The 16,419-nt window shown below is 42.1% G+C and overlaps 1 protein-coding gene across 4 annotated transcripts in view; it reads right to left on the bottom strand.

The window, feature by feature from the left end:
• PTK2 (protein tyrosine kinase 2) overlaps nt 1-15,454 on the bottom strand; it is a 189,786-nt gene extending 174,332 nt beyond the window's left edge. For 2 of the 4 annotated variants that reach the window (XM_081012527.1, XM_081012516.1), the window contains exons 1-2: nt 15,377-15,454; nt 1,877-1,939 (exon numbers count right to left, since the gene is read on the bottom strand). The gene's annotated coding sequence lies outside the window, so the exon portion shown is untranslated. Of the gene's footprint in view, nt 1-1,876; nt 1,940-15,087; nt 15,287-15,376 lie in introns of those variants that run through there. The other 2 variants (XM_081012526.1, XM_081012528.1) reach the window with 1 other exon arrangement.
• Between the last annotated feature and the right edge of the window lie 965 nt (nt 15,455-16,419).

Raw genomic sequence — 16,419 nt, 5'->3', positions numbered from 1 at the left:
CATGCAGTTTTTGGAATAAGCCCCAAAGAACAAAGCAAGCAAGTACATGATGAAAGGTCACCACTTTAATACTGAATGATCCAAATAATATTGAGACATTATTTGGTTTGTGTACTTGTGTGGTTAAAGAACTGTTGACACACTTTCTTTTTAACTATTTAGCATGGGGTTTTTGCCATATATGTCTTTGCTTTCCCGAATTTTAACAGTGTGGTGATGAATAGAACCCACAAAAGGAATTCTGTTACAAAGTTTTATCCAAGGAGATGCTGCACTGCACTCTGAAAGTTATTTACCCAACAAACTGATGATTACACAGTTGTCTGATGACTCACTTAATCTGTTACGTTTGGAGTATTCAAGAGAACAGGAGGCTGCAGTTCACAGAAAAGACCAAATAAAGCTCATTTCTAGATGACATCATATGTTTTGAGCACTCTCCAACAGTAATCTCAAACGAAACAGAACATAAATATATTGTATGTGCATTGTGCTAGGTACAAAAGACAGACAGACATACAAACACAAAACCCATGTTACAACGGAAGTCATATCCCAGCTCATTTTCTGAGTGTCTTGCAAATTTAAAATATAACTCAGCAGTTCTAAAATGAGAGAAAAGGATAAAACAGTGAGTCATAAAATCCTTGTGGGTGGGTCACCAGGCTGCCATAAATTGATGCTGGGCACAAGTACAGAACAAGAGGCTAAAAGCTGGGGACAGGTTTCCAGGTCTGCAATCTAGAGGAAGTAAACAAAAACATGCTCCGGGTGACCTTTTATACATTTTCTCTTCTTCAATACCATGCTATCACAAAAGCACAAGCTACTACATGTATCCATCATATCTTGTTTTAGAAATCCAAAACAATGCAAGTGGTTTAGGGATTGTTTCCTTAAACACAAGGACATCAGGAGTATAACTTCCCTCATTGCTCCTAGAAAAGTGAATCCTACAGCTTGAAGAAATTCTACTGAGTTCATCATCTGGCTTCTGTGATGTTAACCAGGCAACTGACTACATCTCTTTGAAGTCTAAGGACTAGAAACTTACTTACATAAAACCAAAAACTGAGAATCTCACAACACAAAATTATATGCTCAGTTTTGACCTTGTGCAATGCAGTGATGGAACCGCAACAAACATACAGTCCCGTAGGCTCCTTAAGTGTATTCTTAGAATTAAGCAGGAGTGAAAAATGTTTCTCACTTCAGAAGAAAGCAAATTGAGAAGCTTCAACTTGCCTCACTAGGAGGTTACTCTACACAGTACCAAGATATACAGCCTAAATATGGAGTAGATTTTTCTGGTAAGAATTTCCACATAACTCACAAGGTAAAATTTGGCACAGCAATAAAGCAACTCCACTGCAATCACAAAGTCATGGGATAAGTATAAGAATACTCTTCCCACAGTTTCTGGACCCTGGGTGCTGATCAAAAGGCAGCTGAGATTACACATTCTGGTAGCACTAATCTCAGTTCACGACAAGGGCAAGCTTTTGAGGAACTTCTCTTCAGACAGACATGAAAAACTCTGCAATGCCTAAAATCCTTACACCATTTACCAACACCAAAACAAAAAGGCTACATTCATTAACAATGCACAAAGTATAGAAAGCAAATGCATTCACAATGCTGTGCTTGTTGTGCTACAGAGCAGACTTTAACATGCCATATCAGATATTGTATTGCTGATTGCTATGCGGCATGCTGCTCTTTCCTTTAGGACATAAATTTCTAGGAAATCCAGGTAGAAATAGATGCATGCACTGTATGGTCTTTGAGGGCTCATAATTCACTCACATACTTTGTAGAATGCCCATACAGTATTCATTAAAAAAAAAAAAGATGGAAAAGAACACATAATATCTACCTTAAGCAGATTTTCCAGTTCTTAGCAGTGGATGCCTTCTAAGAATAAGAAGGGTCTTGAAACCTGTAATAATAAATAGAATTAGTCAGGTATATTATCTTTCTTGACATACTGAAAATACAAAATGAAATGCATCATAAAAGCTATGAAGGAGCAAACTGCAACAAACTACAGTACAGATAATATTGATAAGATCTATCATATTGATATCCACAACAAAATACATCAATGAAAACTACTTTTTATTTTGAATAAATCCAGAATTGCAAATTGGATATTTTCTGAATTAGAATGGCTTTCAGATTCACACAAGCATATAAATGAGGCATTCGAAATTAGCCAGTTGTCAGTCGCTTTTTGCAACTCAGGAGCGCCCCCTTGTGACCAAGCTGAAATCTGCAGTCACCAGAGGGGAGATCTGGCTGATTTTCAGCTGTGAAAGACATGTTGTGGTTGGAGCAGGAGGGGAGATCTGGCTGTTCAAAGAGAGTCTCTTTGGAGAAACAGAACTACTGTGTGGAAACACCCTTTAAACTGGTGCATAGTCTATAAAATAGAGTATTTTAGAAATAGAAGGAGGTGTGGAATTTTATTATCTTTTAAGTGCAAGGGGTGCCAGTATAACCCACCAACATTTTATAATTCAAACTACAAGGTGTCGGTCTTACTTGCATTTTTACTGGAAGTGAAAAATGAAATAAAGAAGTGCCTTTTTGGGGGAAAACCCCATTTCATATGTCAAAATAAATGTTATGTTAGGGTTTCTATAAACCACCTTTGAGGGTTTTCATGCTAAATCCTAGTTATCAATACAGAATGGTAGGCTTTTTGTTTTTTGTATTTTGTGTTTTTTTAAGTGCAAACATTTCCCACAAATTTCCTCTCATCCCTACTCATGGAGTTAACACACTACAGCTAAAATGATAATTTGAGGTAGGGGCAAACCTTCAAAGAAACCAAGCATCTTGAAATAGTGGAGCACCACCCTACCATTTACAGGGAAGTGCTTTGCTCTACAGAAATAAAAATATTAGAACTTTGAAAATAATCATGTTATGTAGGCATGAATGGACAGACTTAGACAATGTCCCTCACTGGCAGCTCCACCTATCACAGAAGCTGTGACATTGTAAACGGAAAGAAAAAGCTTGCCTCAGTGATAGTCAGTGTGGTGTAGTGTCTGTAGAACTAGGACCTGGGAGACCCAGGTTCAAAACCTAACTCAGCCATGTTCACTGGTTGTGACTGTCCTAAACATGCCTAAACTTAAGTCCAACTGTGCTCTCTGTACAACCTGTTTTGCTATGGCTGGTTACAACCCTCCAAATACAAAAAAAAAAACTGTGAATAGAACCAAATAAATTCTCTAAGCAAAGTTATTCACAATTTTTTTAGAGATGCAGGTTTTGGCAAACTACCCACTCTGAGTAAAAGAGGTTCAGTTTTTAACTTCTGCTAGAATGAAACTGGAGTCACATCTCTTCTAGACTGCTTTTTCCACTTGATTGCTTCTTTTTAAAAGAACTTGTCTTTCGTGCACAGTATTTATTCCATCTTCAGCTAAATGGCCTATCTTGTCTTCATTTGCTGTGTAATCATGTAAAAAAAAATGTTTCTAGACATATTGTGGCAACTGAAACCTAATTTGAAGGTGCCATTTGGCTCCTAGCTCTTATATCTCAGTTTCTAACACTGTGTAAATGCCACCTCTGAGGTATTTCCAGAGAAATACCTTCCTCCTACTCCTTTTCAATGTTCAGTAAGAATTTGCTTCTAACTTAAACATCATTACAGTGGTACCTCCAATTACTAATTTAATTCATTCCGGAGGTCCGTTCTCAACCTGAAACCGCTTGTAACATGAGGCGTGCTTTCGCTAATGGCACCTCCCACTGCTCCCGTGCTGCTGGTGAGCGACTTCCGCGCATATCCCGGGGCAAAGGTCAAAACCGGGAGCATCTACTTCTGGGTTAGCTGAGCTCGTAACCCACAGCGTTCGCAAGGGGGCAGTACGTAACACAAGGTTCCACCGCATCACATTTAGCACACAAGTACTGAAAAGCCATTTCTTATACAGTGGTACCTCTGGTTGAGAATTTAATTCGTTCTGGAGGTCTGTTCTTAACATGAAACTGTTCTTAACCTGAGGTACCACTTTAGCTAATGGGGCTGTTGCGCCGCCGCCGTGCAATTTCTGTTCTCATCCTGAAGCAAAGTTCTTAACCCGAGGTACTATTTCTGGGTTAGCGGAGTCTGTAACCTGAAGCATCTGTAACCCAAGGTTCCACTGTACATATAAGCATCTGCTATACTTTTTGCTACTTCTTATCCTAGAAAGAATCAGTAGAGAGTTCATTTGTATCCAGGAGTCCTTCAGTACTAGACAGTTAATTAAAATCCAGTATATGGCAAAGATTTTAGTTTATGGCAGGGAGGCCACACTAAGGCATGCTCTATTAGCATTCCAGCCTTACATTAGCCAATAATGATGAAATTGTAGTCTGCTTTACTACAGAACAGTAAAAAGAAAGATAGAGGGGACAGGAAATTGTGAGAAAATACTATTTCATATTTAGCATTTATATATATCACTTTAGGGTGTTCAAAGCCATTTACATACCACAGCTTAGAAAACCCCTCATCAACTGTGTTAAGTAAATGAGAAAACACACATATGCCCAATATAATGCTTTGTTTTTGACACAACAGCCCCCAAGCAGTGCAATACACCAAACCACATAAGGCTTTAAGGCTCCCAAGCATGAAAAGTACTTGCAGGTGACAGGGCACAACAATACTTTGCCAAAAGGGGGAGAGGGGAGAGGTGTATTAAGAATTTAAATAACATTAATTTCTGGACTGATTGCAGTCAAGATTTCTAGGGAAGACCAGTAATTATTTTGACCACTGGTTGACTGTAAAACTCTGACTTCATGGCGCTTCATGGAACATTTTGAATGCCTGAGATCTGTTAGGACCCAAAATCTATTGCAGCCTTGTGTTTGTTATTCTTGCTATCTGCTCACACTTCCCAAGTACCTAACTTTCACTACCCACAAAAAATGCCTTATGACTCATCACTTTCAGTTATGTTTCCAGTATTGACCTCGGTTACTTCTGGCCTCGTGCCTAACCATGCCCTCTAGCTGTTCAGAAACCTCTTCCTAAAATTATCATGATGTGCAGTTAATTAAAAAGACCCTCATTAACATTTGGTGTCGCAGTCCTCGTTATAATATCCTCTCATTTCCTTTTGCTAGTTATCAAGAATGGTAGGGCAACTGCAGGGACTGAACCAATAAAAACTACTCTTTGTTCAACATCAAAGCTGAGTGAGACCAGGGCTTCAGGCTTATTGCCTATTTCAATTTCTAATGCAACACATACAAGCAATTTGCAGTACTGTATTATTTGCTAAACACCACACTTAACCTAAAATATAAGATACAAGGCAGCAAAATTCACTAGGAAATTACCAAGAGTCAATTTGTACGTGGAAAGAAACTGAGCAGACTGCAAGTAGAATACACAATGGAATTAGAGGGGAAATATGCACATTTTCAGACAGAAATACTATGGTATCCCCTGTCTTTTCCTATGATTCTTCCCAAAGTTTCACACACTCTAAATCCCAATGCCATATACTCATGTCATCTCCCTTCTTCCTATCTCTCTCTCTGTCCCACACAAACACACACACTACAATCCTAACTTCCCAGAAAGTCCCACTTGTGGCCCACTTCCCTCCCCACTCTCAATTTGCAGATAAACCAAACCTCCTCACAAACAACCTTCCTCCCTATGTTCACTGGGAGAAAACAGTTCCACATGCAGTGGCTGGCTTAAGTCAGTTCATCTAGCAATGATGAGGCTGCTTCAGCTCTTAAAAGCGAAAACTGGTTGGAAGGACAGAGGGGCGGGGGAAAGCCGAATGTAACCCTTGGACGTCTAAGTGAATTCTAGTTATGTAAGAACTGTGCAACATATGCTACATTAGCTCAATTCAAGAAAAGCATACAAATGCACAAGCCCCAGCTTGAACACAGACAATATTCACAGTTTTAAAATATTCCACAACTCTCAATTGGGAAAACAAAGGTCTTTCTAGACCATAAAAATAATTAAATATCAGGAGACGGTAAAAAAACACATCTTTTTTTCTGCCCCATCCATCCTCCAGAGTTAAGCTAAATAATAAAAAGGTAGCAAGGCACTAAAACAGTGGTTTCAGATAAATCAACAGCCTTACATTTCATAACATAGGGTCCTCATATTGGGCCTACTTTACTGGACTGAGTCGTGCATGTTTAAAAGCATTTATCACCCAATCTCAAGAGCTCAGACTCTTTAAAATAAGTTACAAATATGCCACTGTAATAGTCCATGCCAAACCTCAGCTAAATTTCTACCAAAATTACAGTTCGTAACTTATTACTGACACCAGAAAGGTAAAATGCACATATGGTCCTGAGGCTTTAAAAACATCACATAAGCAATTCACCCATTTCCATTCATAATCTTTCTTAGAAGACACCAGCCCTTACCCTTTCTCTGGAAGTCACTCTGCCTCACCCTCTGGGGATCTCTTAGGGATGTTATCATGTGGGCGTTATCTTTCAGGGATTAGAGGAAACAGTACTCAAAGGACCCAAGTGAAAGTGACTTCAGTCATGGGCAAATTGCTAGATAAGGAAGCCACTACATTTCTTATTGACTAAGTTTTGTTCTGGATAAGTTTAACAAGTTCACTTGCAGAGATGCTGTGTGTTATCAACTTCCCTTTTCTTAAGATTCACTGGACATCCTGAGAGGTTACTGGTAACTATAAATCACTTAGCGTTCATGCTTGTTTATCACACTTATATCCCACTTCTACAAGTAACATAGAATAGATTATATGGAATTATAATACTTTAACCTCATAAATCTGCAGGACAGATGATGAACCACAAAGCAGCAAGGCCTCATGGGTATATACCTTCCTGTCATTCCAAAGCCTTTCGTAAGTCACAACAATTTTTTTTAAAAAAAGCTTCTTATTGTCAGCTGCCTTGGAAGCCTATTGTCAGACAAAAAGGTGGGATATTAAATAAATTCTCTGAAATAGATCTGGCTGAGGTAGCATCACAGCAGAACAAAGAAGTTAACCCATGGAATCAACATCCACTACTCACTGCTTTTATTATGCATACCCATCGCAATAGTTTAAGGATATGTGATCAGCAGTACGTATTCATTCATTCAAGCATCAGGCCTCTATCCTGTGGCTCAAAGCCTATTTCCATAGCTTGGCACAAGAGCTCAGGTAGTATTCAAGGTACTGTGTCTCAAGTTGCTCAGGACTTTGTATATTAATCAGGGGCGTACCTAGAGGTTGGCTAGAATTGCCCCTGCCAGTGATGCAGGCCCAGGGGGGTTGCAAAAATTGTGTCTCTCCACCCTGGCTCGGAGACCACTCACCCATCCATACACTCCCTGGGCCACTCCTCTGCTGCTCTGGGTGGCCAGGCAAGGTGTGCAAGGCTCCTCTGGATGCCTCAGTGGAAGAAACCAGTTGCCATCATGGACCATCACAGCAGCCCTGTGCCCCCCCCCCCCCTTTCTGGTCTGCCAGCTTATTAGAAGTGTGAGCAGAGCATTTGGCGGGAGGTGTTCACGGTGAGTTCTGGCACCTCTTTTTCTAGAAAAATAGTATTGGTGGTTACAATTAATTCTACACCAAATTATGTGCTAGTTTGTCATCAAATTACATGGGTAATCAACATGGCCCCCAAATCAGAAAAGCTTGAGTCCAAATTCTGAAATTGCAGAGGGAAAGTATATGTTTTGAATATGGGTGCTTATCAATGGAAGTTTATTGTTGAACAGGGACTCCTCATGCATGCGAATTTCTCACTGTGTGCTCACAATATTGTTGCTATCAAAATTGCCAACATTTAATTCAGATATTCATTTTCCAGAGCAAAGCCAGCAAGTGGAAGGGGGGAACCTGTTGCTGACAACTCATCTGAGCTAACCCTTACAATATTATGTGCCTACCTGAAGCACACTTAAATGCCCAAATCACCTAAAGAAGAGTTCCAATTAGCCAGAAAGCTAAATCACAGCATTTTGAACACTAGTCTCCTTTGCTGCATGCCATTTAGGCAGCCTGATCAGCTGACCGATCCCAGAGGCCAAGAGGAGGTGCAAGGATAAATCATATACTTGGAAGGAAAAAAACACCGTCCATCCGTATGGCATGCCACACCAGCATCAAACACCAAAGTCCAGAACAGTATAGCAAAATCAGAAGGGGAAAAACACACACTAAACAGCACACATAAACCAAAGATGACTAAAGTGAACAAACCAGACCAAAAGGATTAGCATCATACCTCTACCTACAGAGCAATCATAGAATCACAGCATCGTAGAATTGTGGAGTTGGAAGGGACCCCCTGAGTTATCTAGTCCAACCCCCTGCAATGCCCCATTCTTTGGGGGGAAAAGCAGGAATTTCTAGAATCTGTCAAAAGCAAAGGGGAGCAGGGCACTGAGACTCTTCTTGCCTTGATTGCAATCCAGAGGATCAAAACAAAAGGTTTCCCAAAAAGAAGAGAAAGCTGGCAGGTAGTGGCTTGCTTCTTCCCCCTACAACAGCTTGTATCGGTTCAACCCAACCTTTCAGCTTAATATTTGAACTGACAGGACTGAAATCTGGGACAACATCCCCTGCTCCTCCCCTTAACCAACGAACAGAGAAGGCAGTTATTGCCTAGCTAGGAAGATTGATGTGTTCCTATCTTTTTTTCTGTTGCCAATGCAAAAGACAACTCCTCATTCCTGGAAAGTGAAAACTTACAAGAGTTGTCCAAGTACAACATTATACAGAAAAGAGAAGCAAGGCAAGATCTTTAGCTCTGGTCTTTTCAAAGCCACTTGTCTTAAGAATTTTTGCTGACTAAACTAGTCTGTTCCTTGTACCAGTGAAAGGATGAGAAGCTATTCAAATACCCAAAAAAGCACAAAAAAACCCTGAATGATTCTCCACGGAGTTTCTACGGCAAGATCAAATTTCACTTTATGATTGTGAAATTTAACATAACAAGAAATAGTCAGTTTAACAGATATAGACGTTGAAACTAGAAACCAGTCTAGAAAGAAATAAGGAAACAGAAATAGAAATGCTTCGAAATTGTGAAAAACTTCAATATGTGAGTTGCCCACCAGAAAGAAAACACAAATATGCTTCCAATTAGAGTAGTGCAAATGGCCTTTTGAAATTCTCCACTCAATCTGTGAGTACGGAAACAAAGGACAGTGAGCACCATTGCACCAAATTTCTCTATGAGAAAGAGACATTTTTCAGTATTTTCTCAGGCTTGAGGGGCTCATCATAAGCAGTGGCAGCAAAGCTTCTTTTCCCTTAGGTTTAATGTGATGCCATTGCAAATGACAGCATCATCAAATGTGTTGGCAGCCTAACCATCATTTTGCACCCTCCACAATCTTCAGACCTATTATTATTATGGAGCATGTGGGGTGGAAAGGGGGAATGGCAGACACCACAAAAAAGAAGAAAATTCTGAAGAGAAGCCTTTTTCTTACTCGCTCAGACAGATATCGGAAAAATGCCTTTAGAGAAATTGAGCCCACCTCAACAGAATGGAGCATGTTTCTGCTGAAAAAAGTAACTGTTATCAAGTTCTTCACAGGAATGTAGTAAGAACAGAATACTTTTTTATTTATGCATATAAGAATAATCAGCATTTTAGAATATGTTTTAACTGTTTAAGGTTCCTCATACATTAGCTCAGAAATTCTCACAGACACCCACTAAAATGTTCCTTATTTCAGTTAAGAGCAAAGGAACCGTGGTTTGCCTAAGCCCACATAGCACATGTTCAGACAATACTCCCCCCACAATACACACACAACTCTGGAACATCAGGAACAGCTTTTTAGGCTCACACACTTGCTCCTCCATCTAACAACATTGCAACCTGTTCTCATAGCAGCTAGCCAAATGCCCATGTTAAGTCCCCACAAGCTGAACATGAATGCATCAGCAGTCTCCTCACAATCCTATTTTAAAGCCATCAATAACTACATGCTGTGTGAAGTAGTAGTTTCTTTTGTACGTCAGCCCAACATCCAGCTTCACTGGATGGCACCAAGTTCTAGCATTATGGGGGGGGGGGGGGGAGCTTTTCTCTATCCACTTTTTCAACACCGTGCACAATTTTATACAACTTTATCATGTATTCTCTCATTCAGCAAAACTAAAAACCCTCAAATGCTGCAATCTTTCCACACAGGGGGGTTGCTCCATTCCCTTGATCATTTTGGTTGCCCTTTTGTGAACATTCTCAAGCTCTACAATATCTTTGAGGTGAGGAAATCTCAATTGCACACAGTCACACCACAGATTTATACAATAGCATTATATGGCAAGTTTTATTTTCAGTCCTTTTCCCAATTATCCCTACCATGGCATTCACCTTTTTCACAGATGTTGCACACTGGGTCAAGATTGTCACTGTGCTGTCCACAACAACTCAAAGATCTCTTTCCTGCTCAGTGACCACCAGTACAGACCCCATGAGCATGTGTGTGCTCATATATATACATACACACAATGCTTTTTTCTGGGGGTACACAGGGGTAAGTATACCCTTAAACATTTTGTGAATCTAAGTTTGGCATAATTGAGGGGCAGTATTTCAACATGAGTAGGAAAATGTGAGTACCCCTAAACATTTTTTAGAAAAAAGCACTGTATACACACACACACACACACACACACACGTGTGTGTGCGTGCCCCAATGTGCATCACTATACACATGCTTACACTGAAGTGCATCCTTTGATGTTTTGATGTGCTTAGACAATAATGAAAGAACAAGAGCATCCGGTGGATATTTGAACCCAATTGCATGGTTCAGGCATAACAGGAGCCACATGAGTAAGTTGTGGTTAGCCTCAGGCTTCCCCAACACACACACTTTTGTACACCAGGAGGTAAAAATAGGAAACTTCAGTTATCCAATTTTAAACAATCTCAGTGCAATCCACAGTGCATCCAACCTCTGTCCTGCAGCTTATTAAATTATTTAACAAGCCAGGAACAGAAAGCTTTGTTTGATCCTGGTTTGGTTCTCACTAGAGTTTAAACAAACCACTATTGCCAGATATCAGCCTTAACAGGGAACTACAGCTTGCTTAAAATTGAAAACCTCTCATCTTTTCCATTTGCTCATGGAAGAAGAGGAGCATGAGACCCTGGCTCAGCATAGCTCGTTCACACAACAGGAAACCATGGTTGGGCAAGAGATCCCATGTTCAATAAACCATAGGATAACCCTACTCAAATGTTGCCTTCCAAAGTACAATGTAAGTTCATATAAAAAAATTGTCCAGTAGCACCTTAGAGACCAACTAAGTTTGTTCTTGGTACAGTGGTACCTCGGGTTACATACGCTTCAGGTTACATACGCTTCAGGTTACACACTCTGCTAACCCAGAAATAGTGCTTCAGGTTAAGAACTTTGCTTCAGGATGAGAACAGAAATCGGGCTTGGGCGGCGTGGCGGCAGCAGGAGGCCCCATTAGCTAAAGTGGTGCTTCAGGCTAAGAACGGACCTCCGGAATGAATTAAGTACTTAACCCGAGGTACCACTGTATAAGCTTTCATGTGCATGCACACTTCTTCAAATAGCTGAAGGTATCTGAAGGTAGTGCATCTGAAGAAGTGTTCATACGCACAAAAGCTTATACCAAGAACAAACTTAGTTGGTCTCTAAGGTGCTACTGGACTATTTTTTTATTTTTTATATATATTTTGACTGCATCAGACCAACACGGCTACCTACCTGAATGTAAGTTCATGTCTCTTCACCAATACCCTACACCAATTTTCATTACCTCTCATATGTATATGATGGTAATATTAATAATACATTCAAAAATCTCAAACAATTTCAAAAGCAAACCTGAGTTTCTCTCTTCTAGTTATATTTTTAAAGAAAGTTAGTAACAGAGCTACATGAATACTGAACAATGGCAAGCATACAGCAAATGTTCAGTTCTAACAGCTCCCTTTTAAGCATCTTTTTTTTTAATCAACACTGCTGATTCTTGAAGTAACTATCTTACTACATCACACTTCTGAAGGCAGTTATCAGCAACTTTCCTGTGCCATTACTCAATTTACAAATTGTTTGCTATATTTGATGAAAGGCATATACACAGTTCTTAAGAGATGTGAGAGGATTTGCAACATCCTATTATCTCCGATCTGTAGGCAGCAGCATACCAAATATTTCTGCCATTCTGAAAGACCCACACTGATGCTCTGAGATTCTTGCAATAGTGGAGGAAACAATATTTATGGAAATTTCCAACTTCCTTGAATGTTTACACATATTAGTATCAAAACCAAATTAAAAGATTCTGCTCTGATGGTGTTTCCTGCTTGGCAGGGGGTTGGACTCGATGGCCCTTGTGGTCTCTTCCAACTCTATGATTCTATGATTCTACGATTCATCCTTTGTCACCAAGAGGCTTGTTGAATCTACAAACTGAATTGTTGCTTTTGATGTCTCTTCTGATTCGTCCTCAAAAACTAGAAATCGTTTACATAAGAACACACTCTTAATACCATGCCATTTACTTGAAAAACAGGATATGATTACATCACCCCTGGAAACAGGACTACAGTGACCAGATGCAATCAACAACAGGGGCTCTTGAACATGTAATAGTTGTGAAGAGAATTTCAGCAGGTGCAGTTGTTAGTCAAATCACAGCATTAAGAAAATGCCACATGTATGCCATAATTCCTCCTTCTACTCAGTAATAAAGACCTTTAGAACTTTTCAAGGCAAGTGAATACATTTTTACTTTTTGGGGAGAGGAACAAATCTCCTCTCTGAACATTAACTGATGTTCCGTTTAAAGCATTTAAATAACTACGTTTAAAGCATTTAAATAACTGCTTTGGTTTTCACACAAAAAATGATGCATTTTAGTGATTCAAAATGCTGCAAAGCTGCCTTGACTACACAGTGGGATGGATGCTGCTACACAAACACAATGCTACTCAGTTATAAAGAACTACAGCATCACAGATCATTGCTTGTATCACAGAACCCTGAACCAGCAAATTGATAACACAGAAGTGCAATTATACACAATGAAGAGCAGTGTTGTAACTTAGCTTCATATGAGACTGTCAGCAAAAGGGAAGCCAAGGCTTGTGATATCAGGCCCTGCAGCTGGAATGAAAGCAACTATGATACACTGAACAGAATTGACCTCAGGCACCTGGGTTCACTTCCCAGTTCAGCTATAGACTCAGTAAGGAGAGGAGACATAATTCTCGCCTCAACATTCAGTAAAGCACAAATGAAGAAAAGTTGAAAGGATGAACAAATTAAATAAGAGGTTGCTGGCCTTGATCCTTTAAATGGCGGACAAGTTATAAATTCTATCATTTAACATACACAGAGGGTGTCATTTAAGAAAGGAGTGTGGGGAGGGAAGAATCAAAGCTAACTACTTCCAGATGTGGGGGTGGGGAGGGGGAGTGGAAAGCTTGCAGTACGGATGTACATCATGAACAATGAACTCTGAAATCTCCACTGGCAAACTTTCTGCTTTCAGCTTAAACTCCCTTCCAATATCTTTATTATGGTACTACATATATTGCCAGAAACTCAACTGCAGATCAGCAGTACAAGAGCCCAGTATTGGTATTATAGCCTATACTACTGGAATAAAGTAGTTTCAGTTAAAAAAAAAAAAAAGTATTTCAAGTAATACAGATCTGCCAAGTTCACAAAATCCCTAGCTTTGTATGTTAGAACTGGCCAATATACTAATCTAGAACAAATAAATGCAAAACCAGCAATATATTTAAAAGTTAGAAAAAGAGAAACATGGGCTGGGAGGAACAACGCACAAAATTCTGGATTAATTTTACTATATACACATGATCTGGAAATGAGTTAAGATTATTTTGCCGCTGTGCCCATCTCACTGTGGGGAGAGTGTGAAGATGAGAGGGTGATTCAGTGTATTTACACTGGATTTGGATCCTTTCCTCCTCAAAATCTTTCAAAAGAAACCTGCCTTGGGTGAATAACACACCACCACCACCACCGCAAAACACACAAGCAGCACGCATACACTCCCCCTTTCGGAGGCTACCCTTTCCCCCTGTGGATCAGGCAACCTGAATTTTTTACTATTTGGCCAAAAGATGCGCACACAAGAAATCTCAGCAACTTCCCTTGCAGCCTTCCCACTCACACACACAAACACACACCACTCCCCGTGTTGCTCAAGATGCACACGCCGATCCACAACTCTCCATGCTACAGGTTATAAGCGTGTTTCGGGGACGGATGCATCCCAGACTGGAGGGCCGCCCCGCCCTTTTCGTTTAGTTTCCCCACAAGCGACCCCCTTCACACGCCCCAGAGGCACTTAAGGCCTACACGGCATTCCTCGCGAACTCCCGTGGACCTCCTTCTTCCACACATCGCAAAGGCTGGGTCAGGAACAAAACACGGAGGCGGGGGCGGCGGCCGGGTGTGGATCACCCAAAGGAAAGGTTTATTATTTTTAGGCAGCTTCGTTTCCTCTTCCCTGCTTTTGGTGGGGGAGAGAGAGAAAAAAAAGGGGGGGGGGAAGCGGCTTGGTTTCTCTTTCCTTCGCGATTCCAGAGAGAGAGAGAGAGAAATCAAAGAGCCCCGAAGTTTGCAGAGCTCGGATGGGCCCTTTTGTTAGTGGAAACACACAAAAACCACAGCGGCTGACGTGCAAATCACAACACCTCGGGGGACGCTTCCCCCTCCACACACACACACACACACACAACTCTCGCTCCCATTCAAAAAGCCACGGCCACTTCACCTTTGCACCCACCCACCCCATACACACCCCCTGGCGGAGCCCTGCCCCACAACCCTCCATCTCTCTCTGTGTGTGTGACATAAAGAGACCCTCAGGGATGGAAAACTCCCCGTTTACATGTTATTCCATTGCCTTCCCTCAGGAGGGGAGAAGAGGAGGGCGCGCCTTTCGGAGCCCCCACCCCAGCGTCACCCCATTCCCACAACCGCTTCTTCCCTCCCCACACGCATCCACGCTCCCTTCCAAACTGGCCGCCCCCGCCTTTCCTCCTCCTTTTCCCCTCACGGCTGAGGGGGGATGAGAGACTCACCCGGCGAAGCCCTGAGGCGCCACGATCATAAGAGCCGAGCGTCCATTCGCCCGCCTCCCTCTTCTTCTTTCCTTCCTTCCCTTCCCTTCCCCCGCGGGTCGTTCCGCCGGTCGCTTCCCTCAGCCGGAGGAGGAGGAGGAGAAAGCTGCTCCTTCTCCCGCTTCCCAGGCCGCTCCGCCCGTCCCTCAGCCAGCCAGCCGGCCTCCCTCCCTCCCTCCCTCCCGGCGCGCTGCACCATGGGATGCGCCGCCGACGCCGCCGTTGCCCTCACACACATATATACACATACAGACACGCGCCCGCCCTCGCGCGCGCGCGCGCTCTCTTCTCCCTCTCTCCCTCGCCTTTCCCTCTCCAGTTCGTTCCCGGCGCCTACAACATGGCCGCGAGCGACTGCGCGGCGAGGGAGCGGGAGCGCGCGGCCCCGCCCCACCCCCGCCTCGAGCGCGGGGCGCTGAGGGCGAGGATGGGGCGCCTCCGCACAACGCGCGGTCCCCTCCTCACGCCAAACTATCCCCCACTCACACACACACACTCTGAGGGGAAGAAATCAGAAACTTCTCCTCAGGGGGTGTGTGGGGAAAGGTCGGCACACCTGACAGTACAATAGCTTTGTAAACAAGCGTTTTGGTTTCCCCGCGAATGTCCCGGTCCTCAAAACACTCTGCACTTCAATTTTACTCAAAAAAAATTTCCTTCCAGTAACACCTTAGAGACCAACTAAGTTTGTTATTGTTATAAGCATTCGTGTGCATGCACACTTCTTTTCAGATCCCCCCCCCCCACTATGGCAGACCAACACAGCTACCTACCTGTAACTTCAATTTTACTGTATGCTTCTGAAACGGACCATTTACAGTGGTACCTCGGGTCACATACGCTTCAAGTTACATACGCTTCAGGTTACAGACTCCGCTAACCCAGAAATAGTACCTCGGGTTAAGAACTTTGCTTCAGGATGAGAACAGAAATCGTGCGGCGGCAGCAGGAGGCCCCATTAGCTAAAGTGGTGCATCAGGTTAAGAACAGTTTCAGGTTAAGAACGGACCTCCGGAACGAATTAAGTTCTTAACCCGAGGTACCACTGTATAAACGGCAACTCCTGGAAAGATTCCATCAAGGGTGTCTCCGAAAAATTTTACACATCACTTGGGAAGACAGGCGAACTAATACCAGTGTACTGGAAGAAGCAAAGATCACCAATGCTGAAGTGATGATTCTTCGATGTCAACTTCGTTGGACTGGTCATGTTGTGTGGATGCTTGATTGTCGTCTTCCAAAGCAACTACTCTATTCCCAACTTAAAAATGGAAAGCGTAATGCCGGCGGTCA

This window comes from Podarcis pityusensis (genome assembly GCF_964106645.2).
Source record: "Podarcis pityusensis genome assembly, chromosome: 7".
Classification (NCBI taxonomy): domain Eukaryota; kingdom Metazoa; phylum Chordata; class Lepidosauria; order Squamata; family Lacertidae; genus Podarcis; species Podarcis pityusensis.
The sequence above is the reverse complement of the archived record's forward strand: the minus strand, read 5'-3'. Positions and strand labels throughout refer to the sequence as shown.